The following is a 13,674-nucleotide window of genomic DNA, read 5'->3' as shown; positions in this document are numbered from 1 at the left end:
CCTGGCAAAAGCAGAACTTCAGAGGAATAAAGGAGAACAGGGGGTTTGGGTTGTTCTGGGAGCTCAGGAAGATGCTAAAGCCCTGTTGGGGAGAACCTCTAATACAGTGCAAAGCCATTCAGACCTCTAATGCACTTTTTCTTTCCTTCTTAAGGGCTGCTCAACTGCTTACATACATCTGTCTTAGATATTTTGACCAAATCCCTCCTTTTCCACTTGATTTCTGTTTGGAAAGGAATAGGCCCAAAAAGCCAATTGACATTTCCATTCCTTCTGATACCAAGTTGAGACTAGATTTGAAATATTTGAAATCTTTCACTGAATAGCTCCCCATCTCTACAGCGGGATTTGAACCGCTTCAAATCAGCTTCTGAGGCTGTCCTGTGCTTTCAGCCATCACGGCAGCAGCATGGCAGGCTCCACTCAGTATCAGTAATAAACTCTTACCCATAGTTTATACTAAGTGCCTTCCAAAGGTAGTGATAAACTTTAATTTTTCATGAGCTTATCATCATACTGATGTTCTGCTGTGCCTATGAACTCAGGCCCATGATTAAATTATTTTCTACAAGCTGACAATATTCTTTGATTTTCAACTTGGAGGAAATGAAGGGTTTTGGGAAGTCCAGCTTCTTCATTAATGCTTATTTGGAGGACCACTATGAAAAAGAAAATAGCTGTATGTCTGCTGGATTGTTTTCTTCTCCAGACACTGCAGACCACTGCAGAGAGAAGTGTAGTGCCAGGCCATTCTAAACACTGAATAGGATGGACATCTTAGAAATGGTCATGAAGTGTGTGTGTAGTACAGGAGCTGTGTGCTTCTTGTTTGTAAAACATCCCAGACTGCATTTACTTGGTGAAGTGGCTGAACTGCCATTAGTGTGCTTTTTTTGCACTAAAAAGTTACCATAGAAAGTGTCTGGGGAATTGTAAATTTTGTATCTCTGCTTTGTAAAAGCACTAGATATGATGCAGGGAACTCCAGAAGAGTAAGTGAGTGTCTGCAGCTGATAAATGAGTTGAAATAATAGCAGGCAATTGTACATAGCTATTTTTGAAATTTTCAAGGAGAAAATTGTCTGCCACGATTTGCTGTAGCTTTTTTTGCACATAGCAAAGGTTTTGCACAGCAGCAAAGGTTAACCCTTTTTGGAGCTGAATAAACTAAATAATGATTTTATAGGATTAAAAATAGCTAGGCATATGATACAGGCAACAGTATGAGCAGGCTGTCATTGCCATCAGAGCACAAAACCGCTGCCAAACTACCTCCAGGGTCTATTAAATGCCAGTGAGAGTGAACAAATGCAAACAGTCTCAGTTGTATTCACTTTCATGCAGAATGCTTGGGGTATAGATGAAAGGAGGAGATGGGGATAACGGAGAGGAGGAGATGGGACAGAAGAAGTGAGGGTGGAGGAAGCAGCAGCACATGAGGTGAGAGTATCTGATTCTTGTTTGTGACCCTTCTGTTAATGAATATCACTTATGGTTGGGCAAGGCCTAATGCAGTCCTGCAAGCCTGTTGTTTCTTGGTCTTCCACTGTGATCAGACTCATTTTTTTAATTTTAAATTTACAAAAAAGAACATTTGTCCCTAAGCAATATTGTTCCTTCTGGCCAATGCATGTAGGCATGATTTGTGCTTTTAAGTAGCTGTGTCCATTGTTATGAGAACATGCTATTGAAGTGTGGTGCTCATTTTCAGCTTGTCCCATCATCCTCATATGTTGTTTTTAGCATTATTTGTGGTGTCTGGAAAGACTGTGAGGCTGGCAGGAGTTTAGCAGTGCTAACTGAAGCCCCCTTTGGTTGGGACCCCTCTGTGAAGGTTATAGGACTGCTCAGAGCCACGTCTGTGTGCTGCACAGTTTTCCAGGCAGTCTGGTCTCAGTATTGCAGTGATTTGATCTTTTATAAATTAGTTTAGTACAGCTCTGGACAATGTTCCAGCCTAATGTCCCTCTGTTGTGTTGTTCCTGTGACACATAATGGACTGGTGACTTGTCCCCCTGTCCTCTCCCTTCTTATCAGACGTGTAGTTTGGATGGTTTAGGATATTTACTCTTTCATCTTTTCTCTGCACAATTCCACATTTCTGCTCTACATGCTTTGTCTGAAACTTTTTTCAGGTTTATGGGAGAGACACAAATGGGGAGAAGGCAGAGCTGGAAGGGTTCAGTCCAGCTATTTTGGATATCTGAGATGAAATTCATAACCACATTCAGGAGCCCATGTTTCCTTTACCTTTGGTGTATTCAGAGGACAATTCAGCACCTCTGACGTGGACACCTATAGAGAGCCACTGCTGATTTCTGTCCTCCCAGCTGTGAGGAGCCCAACAGCAGGTTCAATATCGATGCCACTTCTTTTTGCCCTTTCAGCAGTTGGGTTATATTCACCCTGGTTGTAATATGTGCATCACTTTCTGGTCTGTATTGTTCAGTATTTTTTCTGCCTTTCTAGCCATGGTCAAAATATATCAATGAATAATCTGAAACACTGGAAAAGACCCAGTGTAGTACAGAGCAGGTATTTTCATGTACAGCTGACTTTGTGCTCACTGTGCATTTTTCAGCTTAAATTGTGGGTATGCACTCATGCTCATATTTATTATATCTAATATAAAATACATAAATTAATACATTATGATATATTATATTTGAATTTCTAAACTTATATTTGGATAGTAAATTAATTTGAGGGAGACGTGTGCTCAGCACAGTGGTAACAAGTGATTGTAATGACTGGCAATGTTTAGATTCCATATAGGTTATTTCATTCCTGGTGAAAAAAAAATAGCTGCCTTGTTGAATTGTTGTGGCCTTAATGGGAGGTATCCTCCCTGCCTGTCATGTTTTTCTTTAGGAAAAGAACAGGATATGGAATAGCTTTGACATTTCCTTAGTCATTGCTTACTCATACACAACACACAATTTGTGGGGATGCAAAATTAGCTGAGCTAAGTTAATTTTCAGAGCGGTGGTGAAGAGCACGATATGCCCTGGATTAACACTGTCCTTTTTCTTGACTGCTGTGATCTCCTCAACTGTGTTTTAGCCCTGCAGCACGTTAGTGTTAAGCGTTTGGACCCTTTATAAAACCCAGATGTGCAGCTGAATCGAGTGTTCCTTTTCCCCACTCAGGCTGAAATGTTTCAGTCAGGTTACCACATCACTGGAAAAGCATTGCCTCTCTCACAGGAGATGTCACTTCTGCTACAAAGTGATTGTAGTATTCAGTAAAGCAAAATAACTGCACAGTAAGGGGGTGCATTTGAGGGAATGTAGGAGCCTGTTGTTTACTGCTTAACGAAAGCCAGAATATAGAATGGATAAACTTGTAGTGGTTTATGTTTCTTTTTCAATGCTGTTCTAGAAAAAATTCTCTTTGAAAAGAGAACTGTCTGGGTGACTGGAAAAAGTGTATACTTCTAGAAGTTTCTAGTTTAAAATCCTGTGTCTTGTTGGTTTAAACTGCTGGTTTTGTCTAATTAGACTTTGGGGTTTGATTTACCCCTCAGAAGTATTTTTATGAACATTCTTTCTTCTGCCCAACTGAGAGACAGTTTGTTGTTACTTTTGTGGGTTTTTTTCTGGCAAAACTTTGTGTTGCAGCTATTTCTATGTTTCAGTAACATAATACACTCTGGGGGCAGATCTTGGAGATCTTTGACTCTAATGAATACCAGTCACGTGAGAGCAAATACATGATTTATTACATGAGTATATTTTCGATAGTAATGCTGGAGATTTTTTTAGTGGGGGGAAGGGAGATAACAAAAGAGAAGGATGCAGTTGAAAGAAATTAGTGGCAAAGTGATGTTAACTCTCACCTCAGTTCAAGCCTGTGGTTTGCAATTCCAACATTGTGAATGATCCCAAAACAAAAACATCCATCCTTTTCACATTGAAGAACAATCTTAAGGGAATTGTGTTGTAGAAACAGATCTTAAAATGAACACCAGCAATATTGCTCAGGGCCTCTAAAACCGAAAGCCATTTCTTCTAGTATTTATTGTCTTTGGCAGGACTATTATCCTCTCTTTATATTAACTGCTGCATGAAATGTCATCTTTGTCTTGCCAAAACTTCTGTTCATAACATAATTTATTAATAGATTTCTTGCTTTTGATAAAGACTTAACAATAATGAGCCAGGTTGTGGAATGTGAAACCGTGAGTTCCTTTCCTGAGGCTGGATGCAGCAATCTGTCATTTGTGCTGTGCAGAGGTGTAAACTCTGAGGAGAAGTGACTGTCAAAGCCGCATTGCTGCAGCTCCATGAAATCCATGACAGAATAACTCATCCTCTTTTATGAAATCTAAATCTGGTTTCCAAAGATCAATAAGTGATATCCAAGGAGTAGTCATGTCTGACTTTTTCTGTAGGGATGAAGATTTAGTCACCTACTCTTGCTATCTGAGTTAATTATGTAGACATAAGCATTTAAATTAGAATTAAGGGCCAAATTAAAAGCCTGTTGATTGCTCAAAGATTTTGAGATCTATTTATGCAAAATTTTCATGTGAAGTGGTGAATGATAGTTCTCTCAGGCATAATTTACAACCTCCCTGAAACATTAAATATGTTTCTTGAAGATGTGGGAAACAGAGTTAACAGATCAACAGAGTGTTATAATTTTTCTTATATTGTCCCTCCTATTTATAGTTGCTTTTTAAATCTATGTCCCCTAGGAAGAAAGGTTTCAAACTTCTTCATTTCCACTCTATGTATCTCTCAATTAAAAGAAACAGAAATTTTTGTCACTTGAGCTCCTGGAGCCAAAAGAGAGGTTGTGTCCTGCCTTTGTGGCAGTATGTGTTGGTTGTTCTTAGCTAAGCAAGGAATGATTTATCAGTTTAAAATTCTGATAAAGCTGAGCTACTAACAGACTTTCTCTGTTATTTACTTCACCTCTCTGCTTTACATCTAAAGTTTAAGTGCTTTGCCATAGCTGTAGCTTTACATGCAGTGCAGGAAGGTGTCTGTTTATTGTGGCTTTACTAATGTTCTCTTAGCAGTTGAGGCAAGATGTGTTCTAAAAACCTGTGAGCCATTGTGTTGGCCTAGTAGATATTTCTTAGTGTTTGACAATATCCAACTGCCTAAACTCACTGTAGCTACTAACCAGTAGTTTAGTAAAACAGAAGTTCAGTCTTGTTATGTTCACAGTGGTTTCCTTTTCTCAAATTACTAAGCATTTTCAAATGCCTGTGTAAGTTCCAGAAAAACGAAACAATTTTCTGAAAGTTTGAGAGATAGAGTCATGTGGGAGAGACTGTGGAGAGCTTTTGAAGAGCTGATTGAAGTTCCTTTCCTTGTGGATCATGTTAGATACAGGGGATGCTTCAAAAGTATTAGTCATGACAAACACCTCCATTGATGCCTCTTGGTTCACACTCTTAGAGATCAGAAAGTTATTCCCTCTCCATCTAACTGTTTGAAATCAAAGCAATAACTTCACCTTTGCAGTGCAGAACCCCAAAAGGAACAGTGTTCGTTCTTTGAAGTCCCTGTTACTGCTTCAGTATGTTTTTCTGGGGGATGGTTCATGATTCTTCTCTCCTTTCATGTTCTTGCAATGCTGATCTGTGCTCTGTGGTTTCTCACTGACAGCAGCCATCACTGCACATTGATCTGTTCCTTTCATGACAGTCTCCACATCTTCATCCCAGGCCTTCCTTTTGCTGATGGAATGGCTTTTCCTTGGATGTATAGAATTACCCCCTCTGCTGTCCAACTCGGTACTTCAGCCTGAGATAGCAAATAGTTTATCCAAGTCTTTTATGTGTAACACTTAACTTCCTGAGGATCTGGTCTTGGTTGAAAAGCAGAACCTCCAAAATAGCCAACAACCCACCCACAGCCCTTTCTGGCAGCTCCCATAGGTAACACCCAAAGTCAACTTGCCCAATCATTGCTCGTATTTCACTTCTCTGTAGTGATTCTCTTTGTGATATGTCAATCTCAGTATATTCTGAAGATTGTCTGAAATTTAGGGATGAAGTGGACAGCTCTGGTCTCAATTCCCTAAGTAACTTCTGTCATCTTTTACTCCAGCTGCAAGGGGTGTTTATTAAATGTGTCTTTTCCTAAAGCCTTACAAAAGGATTTTTTGGTTGAGCACTGCACCAAAACATTGCCTCGTGTTGGCTGTCATGTGGGAAATGTGGAAAATACAGAAGAAGCAGCAATTTTATGCATTTTAATGTTGCTTGGCAAATCATTCACAAACACTATTCATGTAGAGTGAGACCTGAAAATGCAGTTAAAAGGGTAAAATTAAGAGAGAACCAGAAAAATGATGAGTTTATATGTCTGAGATGCCTAACTATGCCCCTGAAATTCTGCAACCAAGCAGAGTTCACAAGCCTGAAAAAAGTTTGTATACCTGGTATGCGTATTAAAAAAACTCAAAAGACTTTGTAGTACAATATTATTTTCCAGTACCTCTCTTATGTTTTTTTCTGGACTACTTCAACAAGTGTTCTAATTGTTACTAGATGTGTTAGTCTCTAATGCACAGAGGAAGAAGGTTTCCAGTTTTTATACTATGTAGACCAGGACTGGCTGAAAACACCAGGGAGGTGTCCTGGGTTATCCCACAGCTTCCCTCCACAAGTAGAGTGGTAGATCTGTATAGTTTTTGGCAACAAGGAAAATATTTTACTGTAGACTTCACAGTAAAAATTAGTAAACTGAGAAGGGTTGTCAGGTATCTGAGAATTTTCTGAAAGCAAATTCAGTGTTTGGAATGGTGAAAACTTAATAAAGCTGGGGAAAACTAATTAGAAATAACTGCACGGTAATGGTAATAACTAAGAGAAAGGTTTGTTCATGCAAGTTTGGCTTTGTTTGGACATGAATTTAGTGGGAAAACTCTGGGATTAGAAGGTGTTATTGTAAACCTTGAATACTCAGGTTTTTTCAACACCCTGACCGGGCTGGGTTTTAGGGTCAGCTCTCAAGGATGTGAAGGTCTGAAGTACCAGGTAGAACTGAGCTAATAAGGGGATGCCAGTTCTGTTGCATGATTTGAGAACACGTGGTGCTATACAGATAGTTTTCCATGTTAATAGGTGTAAAAAAAGAAGTAATTTCTTCTATATTAATATTTTTCATTTTTTGTGAGTTTTCTACTGACTGCTTCTTTCCCTGTGTAGCATTTTTCATTTTCATATGTGCAAATATAAGGAGGCATAAATGAACAAAACTTCCTTTTCTTCTTGTAACATGTTAAAGAATTCTCAGCCCACAGTTCTCCATGAGAAATAGACCTACAAACCAGGTAACATCTGTGCTCTGGATTTTTCTGAGCAGGCACGTCAGTGCACAGATGCTGAGCACCTCTTACAGCAGAGGCTGTGTCTGTCAGGCAGAATGTGTTCATCCCATACTGCTGCACATTCTCTCAAAGGCAAGGTCAGATAGGATTTTGCTACATTTTGCTAAACTTGGTCTTTGCTTCCATCTTGCAACTAAGCAGAACTTTAGTGTCTTGTCTTTCCAGGGAGCAGTGCTGTGTGGTTCTGATGTGCTCACTAATTACTGTATTTGGGAACGTTTTTCTACACAAACATCCCCTCCTACCTGGACTTTTACCTTGAGAAAGTACAAGAGGTGTTCCAGATTTTCTATTTTATTTTTGCATCCCACTCATGCCCCACTTAAAGTCAATCTTTAAAAGGAGTGAAATCCAAACAGTTGTTAACTCATAGAAACAACAAAGCATCTGAGAAACAGCAGCTTGACTTTTATTCTCATTCCCTGACATGGAAACCCCCAGAGAGTGGGAAAGAAGGAGCCTCCTGCTTTGTAAACCTCCTTTGGTGTCTGATAGAAACATGGCACGCTTGCCTTGGTGTTTGGATATCACCAGGAACTGCTGAGAATGCAAGAGGAAAAAAATAGTTCAGGCTATGAGGAATAGGAGGAAAAGATGAGTTTTATGTAAACAAAATCAGAAAAACTTTGGAAATAATTACTCAAATCAGCAAGGAAAGCTGATGGAATGTCATAGTTATGGAGGCTTTTTGGCAGGAGTGGTATTTATTGGCTGGGTTTAGTTTAGCATGGAGAATGTCAACTAAGTATAAAGTTGTTAGTGCTGGAAAACCCTGCTGCAGAGAGGTGTAAAATGCAGCAAGCTGTGTGCTACACACCAAACCTGGTATGCCTGAAACCAGCAGGTTCACGCAGACACAGCCAGCATCATTTGAGTGTGCATATTTTCTAAAAACTGATTTATTACCTAGATCCAGTGGTACTTTCTAGGAATGATTTACCCTAACAAGATAGAGCACAGACGGATTGCAGCATTTTCATGCACAGAGTTGTCTCCTAACTCCTGTGCTGACAAGATTCTGAAAGTGGACTTCAGATCTGGATTTGTGGGAGGGATTTCTTCGTTGACTCTCTATGAAACATTGCATGGAGGAAAATGGAAACCATATGCAATTCACTACACAGATCTGTTTTTCATTTAAATCTTTTCCTGTATTATATTTTCTGCTAGTAGAGGAGAGAGAAACAAACTGCTAGATGAATAGTATGGAGCTTAAAATGAAAGGAGTGTGGTTTCCTTTTTTTTTTTTAAGTGAAGAAAAAATTTGATCAGCATTATAATTTCATGTACGATTCTATATAGAAAGAAGACAATTTGTATAGAATATGTTGGAACATGTGTTAATTTAAGTCTTAGTGAATTGAATTGATATCAAAGATCTGTGAGGCTGCTGAGCTGATAGAGCTGTAGCACAGGAGAGGCATCACAATAAAGGTCTTGATGAGCACAGCACACAGAACTAAAGTCTGCACTAGTGTCTGATACTGTTCAAAACATCTTAAGCTGCTGTGGAGTTGTGGAAAATTTCACCATCTCTGAAAACAGTGCAGTAGATATCCTCGGAGTCTCACGATTTAGATTTTTTTGCCTAGTTTTGAACAGAAGTTCAGTTTTTAAACGTTCCGTGAGACTCTTCAGTGCCGAGGTAATCCCTTGGCTTTTGCGCAGAGTCTGGGAAAAGGAGTGCTGCAGGACGAATAAAACAGAGTACACTTTACACAGAGCTGAGCTTTTTCATACATTGGGTATGTTGTACTTCAGGTCTGTGAGTGAAGGACGTAACTGGCTTGAAAGAGAAGTTGTGAAGTTCTTCTCTTTCTTGGACTTTTTGGAAGCTGTACAGAATGGAACTCTTCGATAGTAATTACCAGGAGCTCAGCAATATGTGTGTGCACGTGGGAAACACCCAGATTTGGCCAGTGATTTCAGGCTGTGTTATACATCAGTGTAACAGCATGGTAAAGAATTTAATTTGGCCAGGGTAGTAGTGAAAATTAACCAAAAGACATGAATCCCTATGTCCAGTTTTCTTAGATTTCCAAGGAGAATGCCTAAATCTGAAGTCTTGAAAAATAACAGCACTATGATAAAGGAACATTGCAGACAGTCAGGAGTGTTTCTGCACCTCCTGTCAGCTTCACAGATTAACCAAGGCTGAAGGATCAGTTTCAGTTTCTAGATCTCTTTAAAGAGACTTACAGTGTTTTCATCTGTTACCAGAATACTAAAGTAGCTTCTGAGCAGTAGAAATGCTCAGAACAGGTGACAGTACACACGTTAAAGAGTGAAGAACTGCCCAAAGAGGCCCTGAGCTCACAAAAGCCATGGAGGACCTTTGAGAGCCTGAGTGGATTGCAGGCTGATGATGCTGCTGTTGTGCAGTTGGCTGAAATCTGTCTTGATTCAATTAACAGCCAAGACCTAAAGGCACATAAGGGCCTAACCAAAAAGCAAGTCAGAAAAGCCAGGGAATGTTTCTGCTGTTCTGTCAGTGTCACACAACTCAAATTTCTCGCAGATATTTGAATTCTGAGCAGGAAAAGAAAAAATGGAAATGTGATTCAGTGGAATGTAACTCTGAATTCCTACCTCCTGAACATCAAATACAGGAGAGAATTGTTTCTCCTCTCCGTCCTCTCCATCCTCTCCGTCCTCTCCTTCCTCAAAAAGGTATTAATTATATATACCTGATTCCTGTATTGGCTCTTTTTTAAAAATGCACTTAGATTCCTGTCCTATGAGAGAAACTGCAGAGTGATTTGGGGTTGATGTTGTCAAAACCTTGCACTGAGAGGGGGTAAAAAGGATACTTTAATTTATGTAATAGTGAAGTGCTGAGTAGACAGGAGATGTAATAATTGTATGCTTGTGTCTTATTGACAAAGCAAGATCTTATTTTGATTACTACAGTATAATATGTAAACATACCTCATCAAAATCCCAAAGAACTCTAACAAAATTTTGTTAATCCTTGTAAAATATGTTTGTCTGGTATAGTTCATTCCCATTTAATGTTTTCTGCTTGTGTCTTTAAACTGTAAGCACTTAAAAATATTGATTGCCTCTGTGTGCATCCAAATCTCCATATAAAGATGTGACCCTAAGTTACAGCATTTAGATACTGCTATAAGAAAAATATTTGCCATTGATGTTTGGCTTGCACATTGTTTCACAGAATCTCATTTGGGTTTTAGTTTCTACTGGGTCCCTTAATGTTGGAGGGATGGGAAATATTCTGTTTTTCAGGTTGGATAAATAAAAATGCTGTCTTTAGTCTGAAGTTTTCCAGTTAGCTAGGGACAAACATGTTTTTGTGTGGAAAATGTAGCTGTTTGAATGTATTTGAATTATCTGAAATTTTATTTGTATGCTTTCCGCCCAATGAGAAATATTTGTGGTGTTTTTTTAGCTTTTGTTCATAATTCAAGCTCCTGTTTTGATACTTTGTATTTGGCATACTCTGAGGTATTGACAGACTGTTGCCTTGACTAGGAAAAACAATCATGAGCACTTTAAAAAAAGCATTGTTGGCGGTGTCCTTCCATTCTTGACTTTGAAGATCCACAAGGTGTTATTTAAAGTCAATATGCTGCTGTTTTGGAGTCTCAGTTATGTTTAAATATACTGTGCATTCAATTCCAGAGCTGTTAGTGTTTTGTTCATTCATAGAAAGGCTGATAGAAAATTTCCTGTACAAGAGGGCAAGTTTGCATAAATCTCCATGTAATGAGACTATTTCTCTTCATGGCCACAGTTCATTGTCTGTTTATTACAGCAGCAGCTTTCTTTTTCTAAAAACTGCACATCTCTTGCAATTGGAATAGAATCATAACATAGGAGTTGAAATGAGGTGAGCAGTGACAGGAGACAGAGAGATAGTAGAGCATAAAGGCAATATTGAATTACTTGAGAAGGGATTACCACAGCAGCTGTGGATGTGATGGATTACTCAGTCTGCTCATTAACTCAGTGCCACTCTGCTCCCAGCCACCACACAGCCCCTCAAACCAACCTGTTCTTACAGCAAGCTGCAAAAGTCAGGGAAGGAATTGCAAATGATACTCCAAAGAGAGAGGCTTGTGTGAGGTCTGCACAAACCCTGGGCTGAGGCTACACCTGTGGATGTGCACAGTGCTTTGTATAATGAAGAAACCAGTGGGGGTTTGGTTTGGTTGTTTTTTAACAAGATGGTAATTTTTCATTAGAGATTTGGAGACTTAGAGACACAATGATAATGATTCCATTCACAGGAGGGTATGCTGAAAAAGCATTAACTCAAGGAAGAGAGATGGCTAGGAAGCGCCATAATACATCAGTGCTGGAAACATTCTGAAGAATTAAATTATTTATTTATATTATGTTAATATTATATAATAATATTAATATATTATTTCAATTATTTATTGATAACATGGTGAGAATAAGCAGTATGATTGGAGTGAAGACTGAATCAAGATTTTTGGTCTTGTCTTTGTCATAAACTTATATGACCTTGAGCAAATTATTTTTACTTTGGGTTCTTTCTCTTTTCTGTAAAGCCTTCAGAAGAACTTGTTGAAATGGAATGCAAAGTGTTTGTTCGGGGCTGTGATCAAATAGTAGCAAAAAAGCAGGTAGTAGAGAATGTTTGAAGTTAGGCAAGACACACTAGGGAATTATGCAAGGGGAGATGGTTTATGTTTAAAGGGATGTTGTATAGGCTGTAAGATTGAATTCTGTCCCACAGAATCTCCCACGGTGTTCCCCTTTATGATAACTCTCAGAAGTCCTGCATTTAAACAGCTACGGGGGGGAAAAAAAGTATTTATAGAATATATTGCCTCTGTCTCAGGACAAGAGGTTTACAGAGATGATGCTTGGATCCAGCCTGACTAGAATATTATCTACCAGTTAGTGCTTCTGGTTTGGACCTTGAGTGGAGTCTCCTTTATCATGTGGCCTGAAGGTTGTGTTTTCCCATCTGTGTTTTCGAAACCATTCCTCTGTCATCTTTCAGTTTCTTGAACTGTTACTATCACCATTTATCAATCTCTGACTTAGGGGACCTTCAATTCCTTCCCCCAGTGACTTTCCCTCTTCCACTATTGTATCTGCAAGCCATGATCTTCAAAAAATTGCTTCTGGAAGGTTTAATATTGCAATTCTTTCTGCACCCAGTCCCTTTACTCCCCAGAACCAGTCTAGTCTCACACCATTTACCCATTAATCCATGAATACTCTGATGAGCATCTGGTTTTTATTTTTCATTTTATTCTTCTGTTTTGTTGCTTTGCATTTACCTGGTCATATAGAAGGGAAAACTGTTAGATTGGGGCCAATCTTTCAGAATCTGTGACCTTTCTATGCCACATGGAGTTGAGTTTGGAAAGAACAAGGTTCCTCTGAAGAGGAACCTGTGGAAATCATGCCTGTGTAATTCACCTGCTGCAGTCTAAATCTCCCACAGAATTTTGCATAAAGGTTATATTTATCTTCACTACTGTTCATAAATGTCAATATTTTAAAGTAATTACTAAATATGTCTGTTAAGGGCCAAAAAACTAAGGTAAATTTCTTTTACATAGGGTATGTGCATATAGTTAAAGAAAAACATTTTAGAACCAGGAAGTTAGAAATGAGGCCTTACTTTACAGTATCAGAAAATAATATCAGGGAGAGGTATTAAATGTGTACCCAATTCATAGTCTTCTGTGTAGAATCTGGTATTTTACACCGTGTTCCACTCCTGCTATTTATCGAAGTGTTGGTGTATCATTCTTTTAATATAGCTTTAATACTATTAATGAATTTTGTTTTCTTGTATATAAGAACATGCTTATTTGACCGAGTTGTGTTAAATTTTTTTTGTGGGATTGATCTTAATTCTTTTGCATAGGTGAATCATAACTGTGTTCCATTTGTTTATCCCTAATTACCTTCCCCAAGATAATCTGTGACTTGGTTTGCAATAATAGTGGCATCTGATCTGAGGCAATTAAATTGTTCAGTATGTCTTGTAGGAGTAAATGTTATAGAAATAGCCTCATCTTGTTAAGATTTGCTAAATCTCCAAGTTCTTATTTCTGTGAACCTTTGGATGTTTTTATGCAGAAAGGGAAAGTGGAGCCAATGTCAGTAAAGGCAAAATAGCAGCAAAGGTGCTGAGCAAACGCTATCAGATGGAAGGATGGAGAAGTGGGGAGGACAACAAGCTTGGGAAGGGAAAGTTGGGGAGGGAGAGGCTCTGTGGTGGACATTGTCTCCTGAACAGGTGGCACTAGGAGCCTCAGCATATGTTGTTAGAAAATCCATAAGGAGCCTCAATAATATTGGCAGCCTCCCAGA

The 13,674-nt window shown here is 38.8% G+C and overlaps 1 protein-coding gene across 9 annotated transcripts in view; it reads left to right on the top strand.

Moving 5' to 3' along the window:
• DNM3 (dynamin 3) overlaps positions 1-13,674 on the top strand; it is a 170,357-nt gene that overhangs the window by 62,253 nt on the left and 94,430 nt on the right. The gene's annotated exons all lie outside the window — the stretch shown is intronic.

Source organism: Taeniopygia guttata, chromosome 8 (genome assembly GCF_048771995.1).
Source record: "Taeniopygia guttata chromosome 8, bTaeGut7.mat, whole genome shotgun sequence".
NCBI lineage: Eukaryota > Metazoa > Chordata > Aves > Passeriformes > Estrildidae > Taeniopygia > Taeniopygia guttata.
Note: the sequence above shows the minus strand (reverse complement) of the source record. Positions and strands in the feature narration are given on the sequence as shown.